This window comes from Theropithecus gelada, chromosome 5 (assembly GCF_003255815.1).
Source record: "Theropithecus gelada isolate Dixy chromosome 5, Tgel_1.0, whole genome shotgun sequence".
NCBI classification, from domain to species: domain Eukaryota; kingdom Metazoa; phylum Chordata; class Mammalia; order Primates; family Cercopithecidae; genus Theropithecus; species Theropithecus gelada.
The window spans coordinates 131,917,903-131,934,225 of record NC_037672.1 but is presented as its reverse complement, the minus strand read 5'-3'; positions in this window follow the sequence as shown (position 1 = coordinate 131,934,225).

The window sequence follows — 16,323 nt, the reverse complement described above, 5'->3', positions numbered from 1 at the left end:
GTTGGAGATTGTTTGAGGTCCACTCCAGACCCTGTTTGGCTGGCTGTCAGCAGCAGAGGCTGCAGAAGATAGAATATTGCTGAACAGCGAGTGTACCTGTCTGATTCTTGCTTTGGAGGCTTCCTCTCAGGGGTGTACTCCACCCTGTGAGGTGTGTGGGGTGTCAGACTGCCCCTAGTGGGGGATGTCTCCCAGTTAGGCTACTCAGGGGTCAGGGACCCACTTGAGCAGGCAGTCTGTCCCTTCTCAGATCTCAACCTCCGTGTTGGGAGATCCACTGCTCTCTTCAAAGCTGTCAGACAGAGTCGTTTGCGTCTGCAGAGGTGTCTGCTGCTTTTGTAGTTATCTGTGCCCTGTCCCCAGAGGTGGAGTCTACAGAGACAGGCAGGTTTCCTTGAGCTGCTGTGAGCTCCACCCAGTTCGAGCTTCCCAGCGGGTTTGTTTACCTACTTAAGCCTCAGCAATGGCGGGTGCCCCTCCCCCAGCCTGGCTGCTGCCTTGCCGCGAGATTGCAGACTGCTGTGCTAGCAATGAGGGAGGCTCTGTGGGCGTGGGACCCTCCCGGCCAGGTGTGGGATATTATCTCCAGGTGTGCCTGTTTGCTTAAAGTGCAGTATTGGGGTGGGAGTTACCCGATTTTCCAGGTGTTGTGTGTCTCAGTTCCCCTGGCTAGGAAAAGGGATTCCCTTTCCCCTTGCGCTTCCCAGGTGAGGCGATGCCTCGCCCTGCTTCAGCTCTCGCTGGTCGGGCTGCAGCAGCTGACCAGCACCAATTGTCCGGCACACCCTAGTGAGATGAACCCAGTACCTCAGTTGAAAATGCAGAAATCACCAGTCTTCTGTGTCGCTCGCGCTGGGAGTTGGAGACTGGAGCTGTTCCTATTCGGCCATCTTGCTCTGCCCCCCGGTGAGTATATTCTTAATATCATTTTGATAATACAGAGAATACAAGTAAGTCTTTCATCAATTAACGTCTCTATAACTTTCAGTCTAAAGAATGTGAGCATGTGATTTTGAAATCTTCTTTGATTGGATTTTTGTTAGTTTGCTTTGGTTTGCATATGATTTTTTTAATTGCTGTTTTTAAAGAGTTTTCTGGACTATTCTTATTATTCCTTATAGATATTAAAATAATTGTGTAAATTTCTGATAAAAGTCCTACCCTACTAAAAACATTTTAAAATATGGTGGGAAACTGGACATTCTGGCAAAGCTCAGAGGTTTGTTTTGATAATGAGACCATTAGCATATGTGGGTCAATAATAAATTTTTTACCAAATTACCATTCACTTTTCCATAAAATTAAATATTACTCTAGGATACTGAAATTCATGGTGCTTTCTTATATGAGACAGGAAGTCACTGATAAAGTCTTACTTGTTCTCTTAAAAATACTTAAAATTTTTCATAGCTTAGTTCAAAAGTTAGGACTTTTTAAAAAATCACATGAGTAATTGAAGGTAAGGACAATAACCATGGCTTTGTTTATGATCATTAGCCCATGTTTTTGAAGTTCTACCTGCTACTAGAAATAACAAGTAAAATATAGCACTCAAAAATATAAATCTTATTTTGGATGTTATAAAATTATTCATTGCTGACAGGCTCAAAAATCTCATTAAATTTTAGTATATATATGACTTATAGGTGCATATGTATTTGAGAAATATATATACACTTGTTATGAATGTGAATATATTCATGCTTTTTTAGGTGTTAGGTTTATAAGGATTGATAAAATTAGATAGAATTTTTCAAATTTTGGCTTTTATCAACTACTATTTTTTGGTTCAGTAGTTGATAAATAGGTAACCTTGGGCCTCATTATTACTCAGTTTCCAGATCTGTGATAGAGACTTAATATAACTCATTTCCTAGAGATAATGTGAGCCTTAAATTACTGCCTACATTCAAATTCTTAGTGTCTGACAGAATAAGTGCTCCAGAAATTATAACTATTATTATTGTTGTTATTATCACTGTTATTTTACAATAACTTTAAAACATAAGAAAGACATAATATGGCCCCTACTCCAGGCCCTTTCATTTTACAAATGAACAACATAAAGCTTAAAGAGGATAAGCAAGTTACCTACTCTCACAAAATAATTTAGAGGCAAAGGTTAACCAGAAAGTAAGACAAGGTTTCTGAACCAGAATTTATTCTGATCCATTGCGCTTTCTTACCACAAAATACATTAAGGATTTTTAACCTTTATTCAGATTGATTTCAAAGAAAGGCTAAATTGTATGTTAGAGATTTACCTTTATTTCATGTTTTCATTTTTAACACACCAGCTGCAAATAAATAGAAATAAATATATCTACAATCTTGAAAAACAACTACATTTATTTTAGGATTTATTTTAGGTTCAGGAGTACATGTGCAGGTTTGTTATATAGGTAAGTTTTGTGTCATGGGGCTTTGTTGTTCAATTTATTTTACCATTCAGGTAATAAGTATAGCACCTGATAGGGAGTTTTTTGATCCTCACCCTCCTCCCACCGTCCACCCTCAAGCAGGCCCCCGTGTCTGTTGTTTCCTTTTTTGTGTCCATAGGTACCTAAAGTTTAGCTTCCACTTACAAGTGAGAACATGTCGTATTTAGTTTTTTCTTCCTATGTTAGTTTGCCTAGGTCACTGGTCTCCAGCTTCACCTATGTTGCTGCAAAGGACATGATTTTATTCTTTTTATGGCTGCATCATATTCCATGGTGTATATTTGCCACATTTTCCTGATCCAGTCTACTGTTGATGGCCATTTAGGTTGATTCCACGTCTTTGCTATTGTGAACAGTGCTGTGGTGAACATACATGAGCATATGTCTTTATGGTAGAATGATTTATATTCCTTTGGGTATATAATTAATAATGGGATCGCTGGGTCAAATAGTAACTCTGTTTTCAGTTCATTGATAAATTGCCAAACTGCTTTCTGCAATGGCTGAAATAATTTCCATTCCCATCAGTAGTGTATAAGCCTTCCCTTTTCTCCACAACTTCATCAGCCTTGGTTATTTTCTGACTTTTTATTAATACTAATAACCATTCTGACTGACAGGAGATGATATCTCATTGTGGGTTTGATTTGAATTTATCTAATGATAAGTGATGTTGAGCATTCTCTTCATATGTTTGTTGGCCATGTATATGTCTCCTTTTAAAAAGTGTCTGTTCATGTTCTTTCTCCACTTTTTAATGAGGTTGTTTTTTGCTTGCAAATATGTTTAAGTTCCTTACATATTCTGGATATTAGACCTTTGTTGGATGCATAGTTTGTGAATATTTTCTCCCAGTCTCTAGGTTGTCTTTTCATAGTTTATTTTGCTGTGTAGAAACTCTTTAGTTTGATTAGGTCCTGTTTGTCAATTTTTGTTTTTGTTGCAATTGCTTTTGGCATCTTTATCATGAAATTTTTGTCAAGGTCATGTCCAGAATGTCATTTCCTAGGTTATCTTCCAGGGTTTTTATGGTTTTGGGTTTTACGTTAAACATTTAGTCCATCTTGAGTTGATTTTCGTATGTGATGTAAGGAAAGGGTTGCTTCAATCTTCTGTATATGGCTAGCAAGTTATCCCAGCAGTATTTATTGAAAAATGGTTGTTTTCCCCTTTGTTTATTTCTGTTGACTTTGTCAAAGATCGGGTGGTTTTAGGTGTGTAGTATTATTTCTGTGTTCTCTATTCTCTTCCATTGGTCTATGTGTCTTTGTTGGTTACTATAGTCTTGCAGTGTAGCTTCTACTTTTAGTAGTTATAAATATAACTATAGTGTAATACGTCAAATTAAATTTTAATAATCTGGGCATTAAAATGTATAAACTTATTTACCTGTTTAAAATTATACTTGGTATATATATATATATGTATACGTATGTAATTTCTATAACATATAACCGATTACAGAATGACATGTTATGACACAAAATTCCTGAAATGCTGAAAATAATGTCAATTAGTCCCACAAATATTTATTAGGTGCTAATTCTTGAGGATATTTTAGTTGTAGTTCTGCTTACTTCTCTTATAGATGTTTACTTTTTCAACATTAATTTAGTGATAGAGTAGTTTATTATTATTTTCCTACAATAGTTCATAGTAGTTTGCTATATAATTTTTAAAATACTGTTATGTATTGGTTAATGGAGGAGATACATTTTGAGAAATGCATCATTAGATGACTTCATTATTGTGCAATCATAGAGTGTACTCACATAAACCTAGGTGGTATAGCCTACTACGGACGTAGGCTATTTGGTATAGCTTATTGCTTCTGTGCTACAAACACACACAATATGCTACTGCACTGAATACTGTGGGGAATTGTAACACAATGATAAGTATTTGATTATCTAAATATAGAAAATGTACAGTAAAAATATGATGTAAAATGTACAAATGGTACACCTGCATATAGCACTTATTAGGAATGGAGCTTGCAGTACTGGAAGTTGCATTTGGTGGGTGAGTGAGTGGGTGATGAGTGAACACGAAGGCCTAGGACATTACTGTACACCACTGTAGACTTTACAAACACTCTACACTTAGGCTACACTAAATTTATAAGAATATGTTTTGCTCAATAATAAGTTAACTTGAGCTTACTGTAACATTTTTGCTTTATAAACTTTTTCCTTTTTTAAACTTTTGGGTTCGTTTTTACAAACACTTAGCTCAAAACACAAAAACATTATACCATTATACAAAAATGTTTTCTTTTTATATGCTTATTCTATCAGCATTTTTTCTGTTTTTAAAACTTTCTAGCTTACATTTTACTCTTTAAACTTTTTGTTGAAAACTAAGACACAACCATGCACATTAGCCTAGGCCTACACAGGATCCGAATTATCAATGTCACTATCTTCCACCTCCACATCTTATCACACTGCCAGGTTTTCAGGGGTAATAATGCATGGAGCTGTCATTTCCTATGATAGAAATGCCCTTTTTCACCTTCTAAAGGACTTGTCTAAGGCTGATTTCCAATTAACTCATTTTTAACATGTAGTATTATACTCTAAAAGAATGATTAAAAAGTATAATAAATATATAACCTAGTAATATACTCATTTATTATTATTATCTAATATTATGTACTGTACATAATTATACGTGCTATACTTTTGTTTGACTGGCAGCACAGTGGTTCTGTTTATACTGACATCACCACAAACACTTGAGTTATGTGTTGTGCTATAATGCTATCATGACTATCACATCAATAGTTGATAGGAATTTTTCAGCTCCATTATAATCTTATGGGACCACTGTTGTATATGGCATCAGACACTGACAAAAACATCCTTATGTGTTGCATGACTGCAGTGTGATAAAGTCAACTCAGGAAAAAAAATTAGCCTATTCTTTTTTATTATATACTTAAAACTATGCACTTACGTTCTCTTAATTTACTGTTGTTTGTCATAGAATATATATTCTAATTTTAAATTTGACATTCTGACAAATACAAAAGGGATACATTAAATGTTTTAAAAATCTCTTTCATCATGTTACTGAGCACTGTCAAGCTTAATTTTCCTTTAACTTTTCCACATCATTCTATTTAGAGAAGGAGTTAAGAGGTTTAGAGGATGAGTACATATCTTGCAAAATGTGCCTGGGAAAAACAAGGGCGTTAACAAAAGATTTCGTAAGTGTACATTAGGTATTTCCATTCAGAAAAGGAATTTTTTTTTTATCTCACATTGTTTTTGTAAATAGTAAGAATTACTAGGTCACATAGCAGAGGTGTATTTGAGATGCATTACATTCCCTGTGATATAGATGCCAGAATTGAGGGACTAAGATTATTCATTGTTACAACCATAGAGGCTTAGCTTTACTGGTATTACTATGAAAACTAATATAAGACAAAATCATGTGATTAATGGTAAATATTACTTTCAGTCCTTTTCTTAAAAAAAAAAAAGTTTGCTGGCAAGTTTTATTTTAGAGGTTTTAATTCAAATTAATCTACATTACTATAACATTCTAAGTTAGCCTAATTGCATTCAGTCTAAAATGATGAAAACTTGTCATGAAACTAAAGTATTATTCTATTAGCGGGTTTATTTTCAACAGACATTTTCATGAAAGTGCAAGTTCAATTTTCCATTGAAAGGGAATTTTAATTGGTTTCTTGCCGTTCTCCAAACATGTATGGAATTCCATTCCATTTTACTACAAAAGGAATTTCATTATAGATAAGTTCACAAATAATAAGATTCAGTCTTAATTTAGAAATAATTAAGTATAGCTTCTTTTCAGTGAAATAAGCATGCTAAATGCCTCACGATAAAGAGAAAAATGTCTAAACACAGAGCCCATTGCCTCTTCATATAAAGAACGCTTGCCCCTTAGTGTCTTCACATCAAAAATTGCTGCAATGAGGAACTCTGTAAAATATTATCCTGGATTTTAGTTTTGCGTATATATAGATACTTAAAATGTTGAGGGTCTATTTCCTAAAGCATATAAATAGTAACATGCTATATTTAAAATGTATATTTTTTAATTTTTTTAATTGAGAAAATTAGACAAGTAAACAGTATAAATAAAAAAGAAGGCAAAGTCTCAACATGCACCAGGCTTTTTTTTTTTTTTTTTTTTCCTCATGTTCTTTCCTCAGATGATCCTTTAAAGAGCTGATTTTTTTTTCTTCTGAAAGCTGTTGCTTTTTTACTTGGCAAATAAATGATGTGGTTAGTGCAAAAGGAAAAAGTAGGAAGGTTAAAGCAGAAGAAAGTTAATCGCACAGTTACACCATCTGCTTCAACTTTTGTCATCCGTACTCCCACTGAGCCATGTAAGCATGTATTGACACATTCCCTTAAATTGAAGGCTGCAAGGTGCAGAGTAGTTTGTTTAATTTAAATCTCCTTTCCTAGAGAGTCAACGACATAAGAGTTTGGAAAGCATTATAATGAGGTGGTTAAGAGCATATATTTGACATCAGACTGAACTATGTTCAAATTCAGGCTCTGGCACATTATAGATGTAAGAATTCAGCAACTTGCTTAACCTTTCAAACCTGAATCTTCAACTCACATTTTTTTCTCTCAAAATATCTCTCTCAAAAGTTTTTATGATAACCAAGTAAAATTATATATAAACAACACTTAGCACAGTAATTCTCATGTACTCAACAAGTAAAAGTAGTTTTTGTGTGCTAAAATAATGGCTAAATATTATTAGGAATTATAACAAACACAACTACTATGTTGTTATACAGATGAAATCATCTTGAGAGAGGATATATACAAGATTTTCATATTTCTTTCTGCAAGAGTGTTTGTTTTACAAAAAACCTTACGTATCTCCAATTGTTTGGCACTGCATATTCCTAAAGGAGATATCTGAATATCAAGTTGTGGGTAGTTGAGTGAACAGCAGGAGTAATGTATGAGCAGATATGCTTATTAATGATATAACAGAAACATTACTCTGAAACTTGGATTCTCTGTGTAACTGTAGCTTAGACTTTCTATGAACTCTGGGTTCACAGAGAGCCGCATTAGACCAGGTGTGGTGGATCAAGTATATAATCCTAGCACTTTGGGAGGCTGATCGCTTGAGCCCAGGAGTTCGAGACCAGTTGGGCTAATGAGACCTTGTCTCTATTAAAAATAGAAAAAATTAGTTGAATATGATTATAGTCTCAGCTACACAGGAGGCTGAGGTGGGAGAATTACTTGAGCCTGGGAATTCGAAGTTACTATGAGTTATCATCATGCTACTGCACTTCCGCCCAGGCAACAGAGCAAGGCGCTGTCTCAAAAAAAAAAAAAAAAAGAAAAAAAAAGCCACATTATTGTAAATTTTCCAATAACTTGCATTTCAGAATTGTTCTTTGGAGTGTTTTTGACTAACTTTTTATTATTATACTTCAAGTTCTGGGATACATGTGTAGAATGTGTAGGTTTGTTACGTAGGTATACACGTGCCATGGTGGTTTGCTACGCCCATCAACCTGTCATCTACATTAGGTATTTCTCCTAATGCTATCCCACCCCTCAACAGGCCCCAGCGTGTGATGTCACCCTCCCTGTGCCCATGTGTTCTCATTGTTCAACTTCCAATTATGAGTGAGAACATGCAGTATTTGGTTTTCTGTTCCTGTGTTAGTTTGCTGACAATGATGGTTTCCAGCTTCATCCATGTTCCTGCAAAGGACATGAACTCATCCATTTTTATGGCTGCATAGTATTACATGGTGTTTATGTTCCACATTTTCTGTATCCAGTCTATCACTGATGGGAATTTGTGTTGGTTCCAAGTCTTTGCTATTGTGAATAGTGCTGCAATAAACATACGTGTGCATGTGTTATTATAGTAGAATGATTTATAATCATTTGGGTATATACCCAGTAATGGGACTGCTGGGTCAAATGGCATTTCTGGTTCTACATCCTTGAGGAATCACCACACTGTCTTGCAAATGGGTTGTACTAATTTACACTCCCACCACCAGTGTAAAAGCTTTCCTATTTCTCCACATCCTCTTCAGCATCTGTTGTTTCCTGACTTTTTAAATAATCGCCATTCTAACTGGCATGAGATGGTATTTCATTGTGGTTTTGATTCACATTTCTCTAATGATCAGTGATGATGAGCTTTTTTTCATGTTTGTTGGCCACATAAATGTCTTCTTTTGAGAAGTGTCTGTTCATATTCTTTGCCTACTTTTTGATGGAGTTGTTTTTTTCTTGTAAATTTGTTTAAGTTTCTTGTAGATTCTGGATATTAGCCCTTTGTTAGATGGAAAGATTGCAAAAATTTTCTCCCATTTAGTAGGCTGCCTGTTCACTCTGATGATAGTTTCTTTTGCTATGCAGGAGCTTAGTTTAATTAGATACCATTTGTCAATTTTTTCTGTTGTTGCCATTGCTTTTCGTGTTTTAGTCATGAAGTCTTTGCCCATGCCTATGTCCTGAATGGTATTACCTAGGTTTTCTTTAAAGTTTTCATGGTTTTGGGTCTTATGTTTAAGTCTTTTTTTTTTTTTTTTTTTTTTTTTTTTTTTGAGACGGAGTCTTGCTCTGTCGCCCAGGCTGGAGTGCAGTGGCCGGATCTCAGCTCACTGCAAGCTCCGCCTCCTGGGTTTACACCATTCTCCTGCCTCAGCCTCCCGAGTAGCTGGGACTACAGGCGCCCGCCACCTCGCCCTATGTTTAAGTCTTTAATTCATTTTGCATTAATTTTTGTATAAGGTGTAAGGAGGGGGACCAGTTTCAGTTTTCTGCATATGACTAGCCAGTTTTTCCAACACTATTTATTGAATAGGGAATCCTTTTCCCATTGCTTGTTTTTGCCAGGTTTGTCAAAGACCAGGTACTTGTAGATGTGTGGCATTATTTCTGAGGCCTCTGTTCTGTTCCATTGGACTATATATCTGTTTTGGTACCAGTACCATGCTGTTTTGGTTACTGTAGCCTTGTAGTATAGTTTGAAGTCATGCAGCATGATGCATCTAGCTTTGTTCTTTTTGTTTAGGATTGTCTTGGCTACACAGGCTCATTTTTGGTCCCATATGAAATTTAAAGTAGTTTTTTCCAATTCTGTGAAGAAAGTCAGTGGTAGCTTGATGGGAATAGCATTGAATCTATACATTAGTTTAAACAGTGTGGCCATTTTCACAATATTGATTCTTCCTATCCATTGCCTGGAATGTTTTTCCATTTGTTTGTGTCCTCTCATTTCCTTGAGCAGTGGTTTGTAGTTCTCCTTGAAGAGGTCCTTCACATACCTTTTAAGTTGTATTCCTAGGTATTTTATTCTCTTTGAAGCAATTGTGAATGGGAGTTCACTCATGATTTGGCTCTCTGTTTGTCTATTATCGGTGTATAGGAATGCTTGTGATTTTTGCACATTGATTTTGTATCCTGAGACTTTACTGAAGTTCTTATCAGCTGAAGGAGATTTTGGACTGAGACAATGGGGTTTTCTAAATATACAATCACATCATCTGCAAATAGAAACAACTTGACTTTCTCTCTTCCTATTTGAATACCCTTTTTCCTTCTCTTGCCTGATTGCCCTAGCCAGAACTTCCAATACTATGTTGAATGGGAGTGGTGAGAGAGGGCATTCCTGTCTTTTGCCGGTTTTCAAAGGGAATGCTTCCAGTTTTTTCCCATTCAGTGTGATATTGGCTGTGGGTTTGTCATAAATAGCTCTTATTATTTTGAGATATGTTCCACTGATACCCAGATTATTGAGAGTTTTCAGCATGAAGGCTGTTAAATTTATCAACAGCTTTTAGGCATCTATTGAGATGATCATGTGATTTCTATCATTGGTTCTGTTTATGTGATAGATTATGTTTATTGATTTGCATATGTTGAACCATCCTTGCATCCCAATGATGGAGATGACTTGATTGTTGCAGGTAAGTTTTGATGTGCTGCTTGATTCAGTTTCCCAGTATTTTATTAAGGATTTTTGCATCAGTGTTCATCAGGAGTATTGCCCTGAAGTTTTCTTTTTTTGTTGTTTATCTCCCAGGTTTTGGTATCAGGATGATGCTGGCCTCATAAAATGAATTAGGGAGGAATCCCTCTTTTTCTATGTTTGGAATAGTTTCAGAAGGAATGGTACCAGCTCCTTTTTGTACCTCTGGTAAAATTCGGCTGTGAATTTGTCTGGTGCTGGACTTTTTTTGGTTAGTAGGATATTAATTACTGCCTCAATTTCAGAACTTGTTGTTGATCCATTCAGGGATTTGACTTCTTTCTGGTTTAATCTTGGGAGGGTGTATGTGTCCAGGAATTTATCTATTTCTTCTAGATTTTCTAGTATATTTATGTAGAGATGTTAATAGTATTCTCTGATGGTAGTTTGTATTTCTGTCAGAACAGTGGTGATACCCCCTTTATCATTTTTTATTGTGTCTATTTGGTTCTTCTCTCTTTTCTTCTGTATTAGTCTTGCTAGCAGTCTATCTATTTTGTTGATTTTTTCAAAAATCCAGCTCCTGGATTTAATGGTTTTTTTTTTTAAGGATTTTCTGTATCTCTATCTCCTTCAGTTCTGCTCTGATCTTAGTTATTTCTCATCTTCTGCTAGCTTTAGAATTTGTTTGCTCGTGCTTCTCTAGTTCTTTTAATTGTGATGTTAGGGTGTCCATTTTATATCTTTCCCCCTTTCTCCTGTGGCCATTTAGTGCTATATATTTCCCTCTAAGGCTGGGCATGGTGGCTATTGCCTGTAATTCCAGCAGTTTGGGAGGCCGAGGCAGGTGAATCACAAGGTCAGGAGATTGAGATCATCCTGGCTAATGTGGTGAAACCCCATCTCTACTAAAAATCAAAAAAGTAGCTGGGTGTGGTAGCCGGTGACTGTAGTCCCAGTTACCTGGGAGGCTGAGGGGGGGAGAATGGCATGAACCCTGGAGGCAGAGCTTGCAGTGAGCCGAGATCATGACACTGCACTCCAGCCTGGGCAAAAAAAAAAAAAAAAAAAAAAAGAAAAGAAAAAACAAAAATGCTCTAAACACTGCTGTAGCTGTGTCCCAGAGATTCTGGTACATTGTGTCTTTGTTCTCATTGATTTCAAATAACTTATTTATTTCTACCTTAATTTCCTTATCTATCCAGTAGTCATTCATGAGCAGGTTTTTCTGTTTCCATGTAGTTGTGTGGTTTTGAGCAAGTTTCTTAATCCTAAATTCTAATTTGATTGCACTGTGGTCTGAGAGTCTATTTGTTATGATTTTCATTCTTTTGCATTTGCTGAGGAGTGTTTTACCTCCAATTATGTGGTCAATTTTAGAATTAGTGTGATGTGATGCTGAGAAGAATGTATATTCTGTTGATTTGGAGTGGAGAGTCCTGTAGATGTCTATTAGTTCCTCTTGGTCCAGAGCTGAGTTCAAATCCTGAATATCCTTGTTAACCTTCTGTCTCGTTGATCTGTCTAATATTAACAGTGGAGTGTTAAAGTTTCCCACTATTATTGGGTGGCAGTTTAAGTCTCTTTGTAGGTCTCTAAGAACTTGCTTTATGAATCTGGGTGCTCCTGTATTGAGCGCATATACATTTGACTAACTTTTAACTAACTAAGAATCCTGGGGCTTAAGAACAAATCTGAATAGAGACTGGGCAATAGCGACTGGAGGTTATAAAGAGACTTCACCCTTACATGTGATTGTCCAGGTAAGGTCGGCACTTCTTTGGACTCCGTCTAAGGTTGGCATTACTTCCTAGATTAATTTAGAGTAATTTTTGACATGGCTTTTCACTATTTAACCTGTCTGTATTCCAATTGTGCCTGGCACATCCTTGAATACCGTGTCATGGTTCTGTGTGGGAGTCCTGTCACAGCCTTTCAGACAAAGATGAGATGTGTTTAGATGCTTAGACTATTGCAAGAATTATTATTATTTTTTCCAGCTTAGTATTATTGCAGCTTTTAGCATGTAAGCTCTTACTATGTTTGTGTTTTTTCTTGCAGAATACCTTCCTGACTCAGAAATTTCCACCAATAGTACTGGTTTAGTCTACTACTTTATTTATTTTCTTTTTTTTTTTTAAATAAATAGTAATGTAATATTGTTTGTAGCATAAATAATGTATAATCTTGCTATTGTGACAACACAAGAAATATATAATTTATCTTTCTTATTCAATATTTGACATCTAATTTGATTTAGCCCCAGATTGTGTAACAAGTTTTTTCTATTGTTATTATTTGTTTAGCATTCTTTTTAAATTTATATTCAAAGCCTATATCATTTTTATAGATGTATTTTCAAAGCCTTCTGTAACCTTAAAAAAAATACAGAAGTCTGTGTCATTTAATATACTAAGTTATTATATTTAAATCTCTTAGTACATTTGACCTCCATCCTTCATTATATTTTTCTTTCTGGTATCCCTGCTTCCCCTTTGTCAGATATTCAACTCATATTATTTCTCTTTTATGCTTTTTAAAAATGATGAATTATTTTAAACTAGTCACATAGAGCTAAATAAAACAGTGGCAACATTAACATAAGTTGAAGGCATAAGAGTTGTATCTAGTTCTGAATGTCTGTTTCCACATCTACCTTTTCACGCTGTGTTTGAGCTGGCTCTGACTGGATAAGTAGGCAAGGGAGATTTAAGCAAAGCTTCTGGTCAGAGTGTTTGCAAACAAAGTAGCTAGGAAGTGTGGACCCACATGGATAAAAAAGTGAGAAAGATTTAATCTGGGGGTGTGTACTATACAAATTTTTATTTTTAAACTTTCTCTCATCCATAGGTTTTCTTTATTTTCACTTTTTGGCTTAAACAATTTCTTATGATTATGGGATCTAGAAGGCCCAGAGCAAGGTGTTGGCAGGCTTAGTTTCTCCAGAGGCCTCTCTCCTTGGCTTGTAGATGATCACCGTTTTGCTGTGTTCTTTCATTCCATAGAGTTTTCCCATTTTTATCGATAAGGTTCAGAGTAGCATTTGTCTATTTCTCTCTCATGATAACATACAGAGTAAGAAGGTGCAAAGGCACAATCCCACATTATTTACAGAGGTCTATGTGGGGTTTACACCTGAGAATACAGCGATACAGGATGAAGGCTTAAAATGAACCCTAGGTCCACACTTTCCAAATTTGTTCAATTAATTATTCTAAGTTTGACTCCTGCCTTCTCCTTTTCTTAGTTCTTTTCATGCACAATCATATTTTCTGGGGATCATTTGAGAAGAGAAGCCCTCACTGCTACACTCATTCTCCCCTGTGGTATGAAGGTTTGCTGGCTTCATAGGATGAATTCTCCTAAAAACTAAAAAAACTCAGCCTTTTTTGAAAGGTTGCCATCTTAAAGATAGGGTGTTGACAATATGCATTCCTACTTCCATTACTTTTATGTATGGGTTCCTCACTCCTTTTTGTTGTTATCGTTCTTTCAGTAAAATTGTGTTTTAGGAGAGAAATATATTTGGTATAAAGTTTTAAAGGAGAAAGTGAAGATACTCTATTGAAAAGGGTTTGAGCTTCCATTGAAGTTCTATGTTGCCGTTAAATGACAAGGCTATTTAGATTAATGTCCTGATGAAAAAGAAACTTTGTGTAGCTTAAATAACATGACTTGGCTAGAGATACGTAATAAAATATTCAAGCATTTGGTGATTTCATTATTTTCATTATTCCAGGAAGGACTTTAATTTTTAAAGAATATTAAATACTTAAAATTCATTGGAATTAGATGATGCATTAGACCTTTGTGATAGACTTTATTTATCTCCATTTACTCAAATCATTTGTACTTATAAAATGAATGGCTAGAGTTACCTGGAAGTCAATTAACTTTTAGGAGAGTATCAACAAAGAGCTATTTACTTTAGAAAGCAGACATTTTCAAAAATTTATTTTCTTAGCCATTTATTTTACTTGTTATATTTTCTTCCTGAGAGTCCTTTAATTTGTTTACTTAAGTAGTAATGCTTAAGCCAGTAACTATTAAAGGATCTTGTGTTTTTTCAACTACTTGTCTTTCAATGTTTGATTTCCCTTCTCTGTGTATTGTAGGAAAGGAGATATAAAGCTGACTGGCTAGAAACCTCATTTCAGAGTTGCAGGCCCTTAGCTACTAATTCAGACTGAGTTATTTTCATTTACTTTCCCATATGAAATACATTCTAATATACTCATATCTTCAGGATTCTCAAGGAATAAAAAGCAAATCACAGGGAATTTTGTTTAGAGAGGCAAATCTAATACTACCTTCTTAGCTCTTAGAATCAAATTCTCACTACTGAGAGAAGTATTCAGTTAGATAATGCACCAACCTTAAAGCATGTTGTTCTGAAGTGCTACCATTGCTGGCCCTTCAACAAGATAACCCATGTGTTTTTGTTTGTTGCACCTGATATATAATGTCAGTTTTACCATATAAAAAATTTGGGTCTTAAGATATCTCTAAATACAAAGGTTTCATCTATAATTGTCCATTTGCTTCTTATATTCTTGTTCCTATATTTGTTATAGAGAATTTATGCAAAACATTATGCCTTTCTGCAAATATAAGAGAGAAGGAAGAAACGAAAGAGGGAAGAAAAAATACAAGAAAGAAAACCTTGTATAATTTCTTTATTAGTTAGCTTCATGATACATTTCCAAAATTGTTTTTACTTCTTTCACAGTGTAAATTTACCTAAAATTATTGAAGAAATCCAAGCACATGTACCATGTAAATCCATGCAAGACACAAAAACAATATACACATCCTGGTATACAAATTGCAGCTCAAGAGGAATCAAATTAGTGGATCATTTTTGAACATCGAAACCATATTGCCTTCTTTGATGTCAAATACGTTCTACTATTTTATCAAAGAATGTAAGCATCCATGTATTCACTCATCTGGAAGTAAGTCAAATAGACTTTAAATCTATTAATTTTATTAATTGGTTACATAAAAATAACGATAAAAACCAAATTCTTTTTGTTCTCACCTAACTTTTTGTTAGTAATTAAATGTAAATTTTCCAAACACTACTAACTAGTACATTGATGAATGGTTACTTGCTTTATGGGCTGCATTTAAGATGATAGAGTACAATCTGTATCAAAACATAAATCAGTCAGTATGAGGACAGACATGAATATTGATTTTGTGGTGCAAATTCTCGGGAGAGGGTTTTTAGGAAGCCACATATAAGATGGTCTATACTGAAGTATCATTGAGCATTTGTTGATCCTTAGCTAAACAAACATGCAAATAATTGTGCATACCTTTTGTGAATATTGCCAGTGGACCTAAATTATATGTTTTAGATGTAAAATCTTACACTTTAATACTAATACAAATAGACGGCTATATATTTTGTCTGAATAGGGGCCATTGTTGCTGCATATGAAATTATTAATGTTTTTGTAAATTCCCAGTGGTCTGAAGACATAAAAAAGTAACTGCCTTGTGAGGATGCAGTTAATGGCAGAGAAAACAAGGGGGAAGTACAATTCACATTTTTGTTGATTCACAATGGGTGAAATTAGAACTATGACTTGTTGAGTCATATGACCTTTTACCTAGCTCATCTGCTGAAGGAAATAAATCAATGGAAACATTGACAGGAAAATATAAAATATTACACAAAAATATTGTTGTTACTTCTACCACTGTTTTGGCTACTTTTGCTGTAGCTACCACCAAAACTAGAAGTTTTATGATAGGTAAAAGTATAAACAAATGGAATCTGCTAAATTAACAGATAAATTTTTTTTTTTTTTTTTTTTTTTTTTTGACGGGGTCTCGCTGCGTCTCCCCGGCTGGGGTGGAGTCGCGTGTTTTCGGCTCCCCCCCAGCTCTTCCCCCCCGGTCCACCCCCTTTCCCCCCCCCACC